The following is a 13,239-nucleotide window of genomic DNA, read 5'->3' as shown; positions in this document are numbered from 1 at the left end:
TTAAACACAAATTGTTGTGCGGTATACCACGGAGTATAGATTAAATCACTAAAATTAACACAAGAGTACATTAGCAAAATTAGTATTAAAATAGTACATTAACAGTAAAATTTTTAAAAAATTTGTCTCGCGGTATACCGTGGATCATAATCTAGTTATATATATAGTGCTATTTGAAAATTTATTTGAGTAACATTAGTTTTGTGGTAGAGTATTAAAATTGTAATATAATTATTTTTGTAGTTGAGAATATCACAATATATATAGTGCTATTTGTAAATTTATTTGAGTGTTTTGGTTATTTTTCAGTTTACAACAAAAAAAATTCTTATTACTTTTTTATGTTTACTACGAAGTAAAATGTTATTATATGGAAGACTAAATAATTCTAATAATTATAGTTATATAAAATTAGTATACAATTATAGAATGGAGGATAAGCAAAAATTTCAAATCAATGAAGACTGAATCTCGTAAAACTGTACTCTATATACACATTGTTGGAAAATATCATCCTAATGAACTCTTTCATTTTAACCAATCCATTACCATCTGCAATAATAGCTCTTACTATCCTTTTGCAGTCCTCTAAGCAACACCCCTCCCCAAAGCTTCCTCAAAACCGACATCACTCTTCCTATGCGCTTTTCTCACTACAAGAAAACATGCATTTTGGGACTATAGTTTTTGACTACTTATTCAGTCGCAAAATATAGCGACGTTTTTGCGACTAATTTACGACGATTAAGCGACTACAAAAAAATTGGAGAGAAAAACGTCGCTTATTAACGACGAAACATAAATGTCATAAAAGGGTCTCAAATAAGCGACTACATTAGGACTATTTTGCGTCGAAAACAAATTCGTCTTATAATGGTCACAATTTTGCGACTATTCTGTGACCAGTTCTATAGTCGGTAAGAATAGTCGCAAAAAATCGCATATTGAGGACTTATTTGCATCCACATTTTTTACTCCTACCACGTAGCAAAGTAGTCACAAATTGCGACTATATTGTGACATGTATCTGAAGACTTTGCGACTAACATCTGACTTAGCTACTCTTTTAAGACTGTTTAGCCACTCTCTATATTTTTTATTTTGAAATTTCACATTTGAGATTCATCTACATGTTTAGGTTGAAGTTTATACTTTGTTTTACTCAATTTGTCAATAATAACTTTCTCAAAGTATTAAATTTCAATGTTTATAAACTAAACATCCATAATTTCAAAATTTATCCTAAGTGTTACATGTTCATTTATAAGAATGTGTTCCAATGAAGAAAAATCAAAACTAAGTAATATAAACATTGTTTAACTAAATTGTACTATTATAAGTACTTTATTGTATCTACTATGAGTCTCTTTAGTGATTTATATTGTTCATAATGTGTAGAATTCAAGATTTTTATTTTGTGACTTTAATAAGGTAGTGTTAAAATAGTCACACATTGCGACCCTTTTGCCACAATATTATGACTAACACCTGACTTAGCTACTCTTTTAAGACTGTTTAGCCATTCTCTATATTTTTTTATTTTGAAATTTCACATTTGAGATTCATCTACATGTTTAGGTTGAAGTTTATACTTTGTTTTGCTCAATTTGTCAATAATAACTTTCTCAAAGTATTAAATTTCAATGTCTATAAACTAAACATCCATAAGTTCAAAATTTATCCTAAGTGTTACATGTTCATTTATAAGAATGTGTTCCAATGAAGAAAAATCAAAACTAAGTAATATAAACATTGTTTAACTAAATCTTACTATTATAAGTACTTTATTGTATCTACTATGAGTCTCCTTAGTGATTTATAAGAATTCAAGATATTTATTTTGTGACTTTAATAAGGTAGTGTTAAAATAGTCACACATTGCGACCCTTTTGCCACAATATTACGACTAACACCTGATTTAGCTACTCTTTTAAGACTGTTTAGCCACTCTCTATATTTTTTATTTTGAAATTTCACATTTGAGATTCATCTACATGTTTAGGTTGAAGTTTATACTTTGTTTTGCTCAATTTGTCAATAATAACTTTCTCAAAGTATTAAATTTCAATGTCTATAAACTAAACATCCATAAGTTCAAAATTTATCCTAAGTGTTACATGTTCATTTATAAGAATGTGTTCCAATGAAGAAAAATCAAAACTAAGTAATATAAACATTGTTTAACTAAATCTTACTATTATAAGTACTTTATTGTATCTACTATGAGTCTCCTTAGTGATTTATATTGTTCATAATGTGTAGAATTCAAGATTTTTATTTTGTGACTTTAATAAGGTAGTGTTAAAATAGTCACACATTGCGACCCTTTTGCCACAATATTACGACTAACACCTGATTTAGCTACTCTTTTAAGACTGTTTAGCCACTCTCTATATTTTTTATTTTGATATTTCACATTTGAGATTCATCTACATGTTTAGGTTGAAGTTTATACTTTGTTTTGCTCAATTTGTCAATAATAACTTTCTCAAAGTATTAAATTTCAATGTCTATAAACTAAACATCCATAAGTTCAAAATTTATCCTAAGTGTTACATGTTCATTTATAAGAATGTGTTCCAATAAAGAAAAATCAAAACTAAGTAATATACACATTGTGATGTATATTAGGTAGTCTCAAAAACGTCACAAAATGTGACTGATTAAGAATAGAGCGTTACAAAAGAGTTACACTTTGCAACTAAATAGACAGAATGTTACAAATTACCTACATACATGCTACTTATTAGCGACTAAAACTTGAGGTTGTGACGATTTTGCTTCCATTTAGTGACCCTCGAGGTTTCATTTAGCTATTTTACCAATAGAGATTTGCAATATGTTAAGTTGTAAGGTTTCTAGGGTAATTTGAACTACTATAGATAGTGAATCATTATTATACAACTAAAACTTTAAATTTTCTATGGTTTACACAAGTTTTCAAAACATTACACAAGTGTTATATGTAATATTAACTAATGCTTTTGAAATATCTTAATTTCCTTCTCATTTAGATGTTGTGCCTCATTAAACTAATTGATTATGTTTAATATAGTCACTTGAGTGATTGTAATATTATATATAGGTTTTGTTTCACTCAAGCATATTGACTTTTTCAACATTTTTTACATATAGTCACAAAACAGTCGCATATTTGCCACGACTTTGCAACTAAATTAGCAATCTAACACTTTAGAAAATATAGTCGCATTTAGGTCATAATATCGCCATAAATACCCACGCTTTAGCGATTAACACATGATTTAGATACTAACTTGCGACTACTTACCAACTCTCGATTTTTTTTAATTCGAAATTTTACATTAGAGAATTGTTAACTTTATACATTTTTACTTTGATTTGATCAAACTCAGTCATAAAAACTTCATCAAAGTTTTAAATTTTAATGTTTAAAACAAAATTTTTGTAGTTTTAATAATTCTTAAGTGTTACATTTTCTTTGATAAAAATGTTTGACATATTTTGTAAAATTCAAAACATAGTTATCAAAACAATGTTTGAAACTCTTAAACTAATAGATATATATATATACTCTAGAATGCAATTATGAGTAAGTGCTTATTAGTACTTGATATCAACAATTTTGGTCAGGAAGTAGATAATTCCAACATTTCTTGTATACATCCAAATTTTAAATTCAGAAAAAAAAACTGAGTTTTATTATTTTAAAATCTAAATCTGATCTAATCATTTTCAAATCCGAAACCCCAATTCTTAAAAAGAATTAAAATAATAAAAATTAGATTATCAGATTATAATTATTTGTTCAATTTATTTTAATCAAAATGAAATAATAATAATGTTTATACCAAATTATTTGGTTTTATTGACTTAAAAATTGAGAGCTTCTCATTGGCTAATCTAAGAAGACAAGGATTGTAGTATTGTTTTAATATCCACCGTTGATAGATTTAGATCTAACGGACCAAATCTTCTCCTTCTATTTCCCCTTCTCTTCTTCTTGTCTTTCTTCAAACGATTGAATGTTCTCTCACCTTCTCTTCTCAACGATTCCTCTTCTCCTTCTTCTCCTTCTCAACAATTCTTCTCTCATCGTCTTCCCCAAATTTTGAAACTTCCATTAACAACATCTGCATCTTGAAGCTTCAGTCTACCAGATCTGCACCTTCGGCCACACCTTTGACCGTTCACCACCACTACATCTTGAAGCTTCAGTCTACCAGATCTGAAAGCTTTCGTCGTCATTCATCACCAACAGATCTCGAAGCTTACGCTGTTCACCACCACCGTGTCTTGAAGCTTCCGCCGTCGGTTACCACCAACACAACTCGAAGCTTCCACCATTCATCTAGATCTTCAACCACTGCATCTCTTCTCTGCCGCCACAATCCTCTTCTCACTCGCTTTTTCCTCCACCGTCTCCTTCCTCCACAAACTCGCTGGACCTACGCTTTTCACCGGCCAACCACAACATCATATTTATTTTATTTTATTTAATTAGTTGATTTAATAAAATAGATATTGTAATTTTTTTCTAAATAATTATTTTGTAATTTATAATCTTCAAATATAAAAATAAAATGTTGATATTGTATTTACTGTTTATAATGAATTTAAGAAATAAATAATACTTTTAATTTAATTATTTTTAATTGATTTAGTAAAATTAAATTTTTTTTTTTGTAGTTTATCGTTAAAACATCGTTAATATACGACTCCACGATGTAGTCGCTTATATACGACGGTTTTACAAGTCACTTTTTCATCGCAAATTAGCAACTGTTTTGAGATCACTATAAGTTGAGATAAAAAGTTTACGACTATATATATTAGTCTTAAAAGAGTCGCACATATGTGACAGTATTGCGACAGGTGTTTCAAAATATACGACTATTACTTTGTGTCTCTAAACCGTTGCTTTTATACGACCATATTTATTAGTCTTAAAAGAGTCGCAAATATGCCACTATATTGTCACTGTTATATTTTGCGACCGTTTTTTAGCGACCAACTTAGATAGTCTCGTAATAGTTGCAAATGGCTGTTTTGCGACCATTTTAAGACTCTTTTGGGGGTCACAAACTGCTTGTTTTCTTGTAGTGTCTTCCTATCACTATTCAAACCGAAAGTTTGGAAAGCGTTTTGTATATCCGAAGATTTAACCCCTCCAATTCTCTTGTGTGCATCAATAAACTCATCACCATCTTAGACACATCTGCAAACCCCCTCCTGTCCTAGAGCTCTCATCAACACCTGAACACCTTGTACTCAGTCTGAGAGATTTTCCCGCCTTTATCCGAATCAAATATGCTGAAATTGATCGCCCCCTCTTTTCCAAACTCATTATCCTTGAAGGCGTCCTTAACATCTTGTGCTGAAACTCAAGAACGCTCACCTTTGATTGACATGTCTGATATTATATCACCAATCTTTTCTTAAAAGGTTTTTTTTAAAGAAAGCTTTACGGTCGGAACTTGTTCGTATTTTGGGGGTTATCATCAGGCAAAGAATCTGATAAATAATTATTTTGTTGCTATCATATCTTGAATATTGAGTTCTAACCAAAATATATATATATATATATATATATATATATAACTTGAATATTGATATCACATACAAATGAAAAAATCAATAAGATGTTGACCAAGAAGAGAGGACATCAAAAAGCATATATTCTCACATTCAGACAGGAAACTTAGAGAAGAAACAAAGCAATGTTCTTTAAACGACCCCAAAAACAGAAAACGAAAATGTTCCATCTTACAAGATTCAACATCAAAGGCAAAAACCATTGTTACAGGGAACCAAAAGTTTCATCCTTTTAACACTAAGCTAACAAGAAATTGCAAAGATTAAGAACATGAAGACTGAGACAATATAGACGACCATGAACGGCAGAATTGAAAGAATGTTTTCTTCAATTACAGTGAAAAAAAATCAGTGAACATTTTCACAAATGCCATTAAGTATTTGAGTCATGGTGTCATCATGAAACTGTTCCCGTCACACAAAAATAACAAACACAACAAGAACAATTCTCATCCAGAAGAAACAAAATTAGAGCAAAACCATGTTCTTGAGACCAAACAAAATGATGGATAGATGTATAAGGCTCTTTAAAGAGAGAAACAACAGTAGAATAGATAAGGTTGAAGAAAAATAAAGCGCACAGATAAGAACACAAAATGACATGCTCGATGCATTCACCTAACTCCTATTTGGAAATCAAAATATGTTTCAGAGCCCAAGAAACCGAAAGATAACAAAGACTTAACAATCCAACCTTTCAAAGCATTGAGAACATGAAGACTAAGACTATATAAACCAGGAACGGTAGAACTTACGGAATGTTTTCTTCAGTTACAGTTAAAAATCAGTGAACATTATTACAAGTGCCTTTAAGTATTTGAAAATCGATCCCATCACACACAAATAACAAACACAAAAATTAAAGATGTTGAAAAATAACAGAGAACAATTCTCATCCAGAAGAAAAAATATTGAAAATTAGAGCAAAAATACTCAGCTTATATATTAAGACAGACCTAAGAGAAACAACAAAACCATGTTCTTAAGACCAAACAAAATGATGGATAGATGTATAAAGCTCATAAAAAAGAGAGAGAAAAAAACAGTAAAATAGATAAGGTTGAAAAAAAAAACAGAGTGCATAAGAGCACAAAATGACATGCCCGATGCTTTCACCTAACTCCAATGATCTTCCCTGTCTTCTTCTCCTCCTTCTCAGTCTCATTCAGAATCTGATGGCTCTACATACCCTGTCTCTTCGAATGGAGGATGGAATGATTTGAGTAGTTCTAAATTGTTAACATCAAGATCCTCTACGTGGTTTACAAAGGTGCGAACGCTACAAGGTTGCTTAAACGCTTTACCAAAACCTTGGATTTCAACACGTTGGAGAGTGTTCCTTTCGGGATTGAAGTAGAAAACATAGAAAGGTTGATTAGATATATACTTGCGCATCGAAAACACTATTTCACCTGAAGCAGTTACTCCGGTGACGACGGAAGAATTTATCATCGGTCCAAGTGTAGGCATATTCCGACCATTCCTCTTTCTCAAAATCCTCTAGAACCCACACATGCAACTCATTAGTGGCATCAACATCGAGATTATCCTCCAAATACTTGTCGAGATTCTTCCCATAAAAACAAATTTCATAAATGTCTTCATCATCCTCCCAAAAAACCACAGCTAATTTGCTCTTGTAGTTTATCAATCGACAAAACCTTTCTACGTCGATAAAGGAGAATTTTCAGACCTAACATCAAAGCAAACTATTATATACATATGCTCATATTCATTCATCTCTTCCCAATCCGACGTGTCAGCTAAGTAATACAAAACTCCATTGATGCATACCCCATCACTCTTGAATTCATATCTTAAAGGACATTTGATCTTTCTCCACCTCAAATCTCCATCTTCTTCAAATGTAAGAATTTTATGATGACCAGGACCAGATGGATAAGCCATGGACAATGCCTTGTATTGCTTGTCAATTGGGTCAAACCCGAAAAAGCTATACGCCTTTCTGTAAGTATACCGATCAGGTGTGATGGCATATCGTCCTGTGACGGGGTTACATACTAGAGGTCTAGCCTGATATCGACTACCATGGATATAAAACAAGCCTGAGGCGTAGCCACATGAACAATATCTTAGGTCATAAGAATGATTGATCCATAGACCTTTTGGAGAGAACTTCACATGAAATTCAGCCGCTGCTTTAAGAGTCGTAGACGACGATTTTTTTCTTTTTTTGGTTTTTCTTTTTTTGGTTTTTCTTTTTTTGGTTTTAATAGACGACGATTTTTCATATGGATGCTCAAGCTGAGGTAACGAGAAGAAGCTCCACACACCACAGCCTTTGGGTTGTGCGTTTTCGTCGCCATTTTCTACGACGGCGAATAAGAGGCGCGGCTTAGCAGAGGACCTGGTCCGGAACAACTCTTTGAAATATGGACTACCAAACATTGATGCCCATTGCTTCGACACACAACCAAACCTGGCGACTGACTTTGACGGTAATCTCGACAATATCTCCAGGATGAGATCATTAATCGTTATGGGAGATAATGAATTCATTTTTCTTTTTTTTGAATTCATGATTACCGATCAACCAAAGAAAGAGATATGCTAAAAACTTAGATATAGGGGAAACCTAGCACGATATATATATTAAGGCGATGTAGAGAAACCTAGCAGTAGCAAGAGACCTAGCGGGCCGATTTTAGTTGGTTAAGAAAAACAAAAGGGCAATTGACAAAAATGGTACATATTTAGGTTTTTGTTCCAAAGTTAGCACTGACTCTTAAAAATGACAAAATTAGCACAACAACTTATTTACTCTGTAATATTTAATAATAATAGGAATTAGAAAAGAAATTGGGAGAACCGAAGACTCTATCTTCCTCCGGCGAGAAAGAATCGGGGGAATGTGAATCCGGCGAAAGAGAATCGGAGAAATATCCGGCAAACAAAATTGAATTTGAAGTGGAGGTAAATCTTAACCTGAAATGAAGGAACCAGAGGTGACATCATAGGCGAATGAAGAGCTATGGTTCAGATCTCGTCGAAGATCTTCGAGCTCTGGTTCAAGGACCAGAGAGATCTTCGAGCTCTAGTTCAGAAAAACAAGCTAGCCAAAGCTTCGCAACACCTACTCTCTATCTCCAATTTGAATTTGGACTGTCTTCATCTCTTGTTGTTACCTATTGTTGATGATGGTATTTAGATTTTCATTCATTGCTGTAGGAGAATTATTTTACAATTTAAGCTTAGTCGCAACAATTTTAGAAAACGGTAGTGATGATTTTGATTCATGAAATGATTTTTTCTGTTTATTTTGTGGTTGATCGAGCTGCTCTGTAGCTTTTCGTTATCTAATTTGTTATATAAGATCATATCATGCAGTTGATCAATAGAATAACTTGTTACATTTGTGGAGGAAGCTTAGATTTTCAATATGGTGCTCTCTGTTTTTAGCAATGAGGTTATTGACATGTTGATGAAACTGCTATTGAAATGGGGATAAACTTGTCTTTGATATTTGCATGACGAGCAAGCCATGAGAGAATGGTGATGCATAATTGTCTAAACATTTACGAGAGCTAGGTTCTTGTCTTCTGTCAATGAACCCTCATCAGATGTGACAAGGACATGAATGATTTTGTAAGTTAACAACACATGTCATTTTAAGTGCAAACACTATTGTTTTCTCTTTGTTGTATCCAAAAAGGATCACAAGACTAATAAGGACCGTAGTGGGTTTATATCTTTAGCTGCCTTCTCAATGATCTGTCTTCATGTTTTACATGATTAAAGCATCAATGAACGTGACAGCTTGTAGACTTTGCTGCTACTTTAACTTCATTAACATTGAAATGTTTCAACCATCTTGTTTTTGTACGTGTCTTTTGTGTTTACTACAAAGCATGTTAGTGTCAAATATCCATTATTCTCTCTGTGGAAATTACAGGCTTTAGCACAAGAGCTTGGACAAGGTATGGAAAGAAAGGGACCGGAGAGACTTACGAGCTCTGGTTCAAAAAGACGAGCTAGCCAAAGCTTCGCAACTCCCAATCTCTATATGGTGTACTTTTGATCTGCACATGTTTCTGTTTTAACACATGGATTCATGACTTTTAAAATAAAATATTCAGGAAGGACTATTGGTAATTCATGATGGTCTTCATGAAATACTTAAAAAGAAATTCAGGAGAGCCTTCATGAAAAGGTTTAAAATGATAGAAAACGTAAAAAACGAGCTGTTAAAACTGTTAACTGGAAATGTCCTCTGATTTTAGTCTTTCTTGATGATTTGCCTCGGTCTATAGATGATCAAACAATCGTCCCTATGCGTCGATCAAATTGAGAATAATTTAATTCAGGAAATATTAAACAAAAAATCAGGAAAGATTTCTTGAACTTCAGGATAACCTTCATAAACTGTTTGGATTTCAGGATGACTTTCATAAAAATTCTGGATATTGGTAAACACTTGGATATGCATAAATATCTTTACTAATGGAGTAATTTTTGACATATTAAGGCAAACTCCAAAAAAAAAGAGAATTAGAAACACATTTATTATAAATTTAGAAAGAATTCAATAATATTTAGGAATGACACCTTGAAATTTCAGGTAGCTTTCATAAAAATAAATTAAATGATGTTTAGGAAGGATTCTTTAAAATTCAAGATGGTTTTCATTAAAAGAAAATGAGTTGTTTGGCACTAAGAAAGTGTAACAAATAAGTCAAACTGGTTAACAATAAACATTAATATAGGTAAAACAAGGCTGGATGCAAACAAAATTGTTCTGAAGTGACTGGCACTTTCATCTTCTGCAGTTTGAAGAACCTATCTGCCTTTCCTCCATCACTCACATTTCTCTGTCTTTCACACAGCAATGGAGTTTCTCACACATCTGTTACTCCAATTCCATCTATTTCACTATATGTTATTCGCAAAACAAGTGACATCACCACAATTAGACCTTTTACTGATGGGTTACTCTCTAAATGAAACTCTTTTTTATGTACAACACATCCCCTGCAAAGTTCCAAAGAAAACTTTAAAAATCCACAATACACAACTAAAAAAGATAAGCTATAAGGATGAAACATAATATCTGAATCTTATCAAATACCCATCAAAATCATTTCTATCTCGGTTGTAAATATTTATAAACATAATTAAGTATTTGGAACATAAACAACCAAAATTAATCACATGAAATTGTGGTGTATTCCAACCGTTGTAACAAGTTTCCAACAGCAGCAGCAACAACAACAAAACAGCTCCACTCATAATTTTGTCTTTATCTTTTTCAAGAAATCTGAAGTGAATTTCAGAAAATAAAGTTACTAACCAACGATGAGTGAGACAAAACCTACATGAAAAATCAAAATCATACACATTCACTGGTGAGCTAAAGGATAAATAGAGAGGCAACACCAAAAAAGCAAGACCATCTTAACTCCATGATGCTCAAGAGATGTGTAGATGATTGTCTATAGCCTAGAAAGAATTCTTTATTTTGAAGTCATATTCAACCAACAAACCATCTAAATCTCTCACCATCAAGCCCCTTAGCAACACTCTCTTCCAAATCATGAACCACATCTTCTAAAGCAGAATGCCTAGCATTGCAATCAGACCCATATACAACACAATTGAGAGTCTACGTTCAGTCTAATTCCAAGCTAAGAAACATTTCTAAACTAGGTTTTGTTCTGATTTCTTCCTTGTTTAGCAAATTAAGCTAGAGTTGCAGATCCTTAATATGATTCACAAACTAATCAATCCAAGTTCAGGAAAATCAAAGATTTAGGAAATAAAGATGAACATTGAACTGTGGCTCACCTAGATGTGTAGAATTGGTGAATCGATTATGGAGCAGAGATGGTAGAACTGGGTTCCGGCAACAACGAACGACAGAGGAAGTGGTCTTCGGCGATTAGAACACGAAGACGGCGAGAGATTATTGTTATTTTAGATTCTCCTCGATCTTGTTTTTTCAATTAATTTTAAATGGTAAAAGATTATAAATATATAATATAATACTATTTTTGGAATAATCTGGTATGTGTGCTAAGTTTGGAAGAAAAACTTAGATGTGTGCTATTTTAGGATATTTCTCAAAACCAAAAAGGACTAATGTATGTAACGTCCTAGTTCGTCTCGTCGTTTTACTTGTTTGGGACTAATATTTCGGAAGACACCACCACCACCTCTTTCTTCTTGTCATCGTCCTCTTGTTCTATATTTTTATACGACATGTTTCATCATCAAAAGTAAAGAAAAGAAAATCGTACTTGAAGAAGGATCTGGATGGTGCAGGTTACATCATCTCCTTCCCATCTTGCTTAAAGATGTTCACAGTAAAGTGCATTTTTCCTTTTGTGAGAGAAGGCAATAAACTCACTGTTTTTTTAAGCATTGTCCATGAAATCTCTGGTTTTTAGAGATTCCTACTTCTGAAGAGCTTCCCCAAAGCGGAAGAGCTCTTATCTTCATCTTACGTGAGAGCTCTTCGTCGTAGAAGCATCTCACAAAGTCATGCGGAAGTGGTTGCTTTCTTTGATTATGCAAATAAAATGAGACACAATATTAGGAGACTAAGGTTTCAATAAATCAGTAATGGATAATTTTTTTATATCCAAAACGTAACATGTAAATCATATCAAATATGCTAAAATGTAATCATATGAAATATATATATATATATGTCTTATTTAGTATTACATATACTAATTTAAAAAAAAAAATTCTCTTTTTGGGTGCACAAAAATAAATAAATAAATAAATGAATAAAAATAAAAATATTTCTCAAACTTAGTTCTGTTTCTTGGTAATTTTTTTTTCTTAAGAAAAATAAAAGTTTAAAAAAACTAAAAATAACTTTGTGATCATGTTAATGGCTAACTTTGAAACCAAAACTTTATATAAGAAGATATATATATATATATATATGTCAAAATTAATGATCACAATTTCAATATTCATAAATAATTTTCTGTTTAATTATTTGTTAATGTTAGAATATTATAATCTATACTATTAAAGCAGAAGTACTCTCTAGAGTAAAAATGGATCATGACTTGGTTTTGGTAGGTTTTTCATTAAAAATGATTAGAGAATCACAAAATTTAATCTAATTAACCTATAGTTTCGATTTCTTTAAATAACGAAAATACCCTTGGTTGATCACTTAAAAAATTGCCGGGTCGGGACGCGGATCCTAAAATATCCGACTACAGAAGGAAAAAAACCCGCGGATCTGTTTGTATTCCAGAATAATATTTTTCGGATCCAGTATATTATTTCATTCAAGATTAGTTATTTAAGATCCCAAACAAACTCATTCGATATAGGCAAACACTCTGATTTCATTTTTTTTAAGGTATTTAAATGAAAATCATAAATTTTAATTACCAAAAATTCGGATATTTCCTTAATTACCAATATTGATCTTAACAGATAATCTTTTAAAAGGATATTTAGTGATTCAGTTAAAATCTTTAAAAACGAATATTCAAGTTACCAAATCTGACTAAATTGCTTGATTTCCGATATTATAATATTTCCTTAACAAAATTATAGTAATTAATTGTGAGTAGTATAGATAGAAAGAATTAAAAACGCAGAAATTATATATATGTAAAGTTGTAAACTAATTTACAGAAAAAGTGTACTGTATATCCCACATCGACTAAATATTTTGGA

General features: G+C 31.9%; 2 long non-coding RNA genes and 1 pseudogene across 2 annotated transcripts; 1 reads left to right on the top strand and 2 right to left on the bottom strand.

The window, feature by feature from the left end:
- Positions 1-6,603: 6,603 nt before the first annotated feature.
- On the bottom strand, positions 6,604-8,094 carry LOC104748763 (F-box protein At2g16450 pseudogene; annotated as a pseudogene).
- A 285-nt stretch (positions 8,095-8,379) lies between these two features.
- Positions 8,380-9,689, top strand: LOC147927178 (uncharacterized). Its single transcript, XR_015582638.1, has 2 exons — positions 8,380-9,180; positions 9,488-9,689. It is a non-coding gene; the product is annotated as an uncharacterized LOC147927178 (long non-coding RNA).
- Positions 9,690-10,194: 505 nt separating this feature from the next.
- LOC147927177 (uncharacterized) lies at positions 10,195-11,542 on the bottom strand. The gene is made up of 2 exons (XR_015581773.1): positions 11,377-11,542; positions 10,195-10,563 (listed from the first exon to the last, which is right to left on the bottom strand). It is a non-coding gene; the product is annotated as an uncharacterized LOC147927177 (long non-coding RNA).
- Between the last annotated feature and the right edge of the window lie 1,697 nt (positions 11,543-13,239).

This window comes from Camelina sativa, chromosome 15 (assembly GCF_030686135.1).
Source record: "Camelina sativa cultivar CO46 ecotype springtype chromosome 15, ASM3068613v1".
Taxonomy (NCBI): Eukaryota; Viridiplantae; Streptophyta; class Magnoliopsida; order Brassicales; family Brassicaceae; genus Camelina; species Camelina sativa.
The sequence above is the reverse complement of the archived record's forward strand: the minus strand, read 5'-3'. Positions and strand labels throughout refer to the sequence as shown.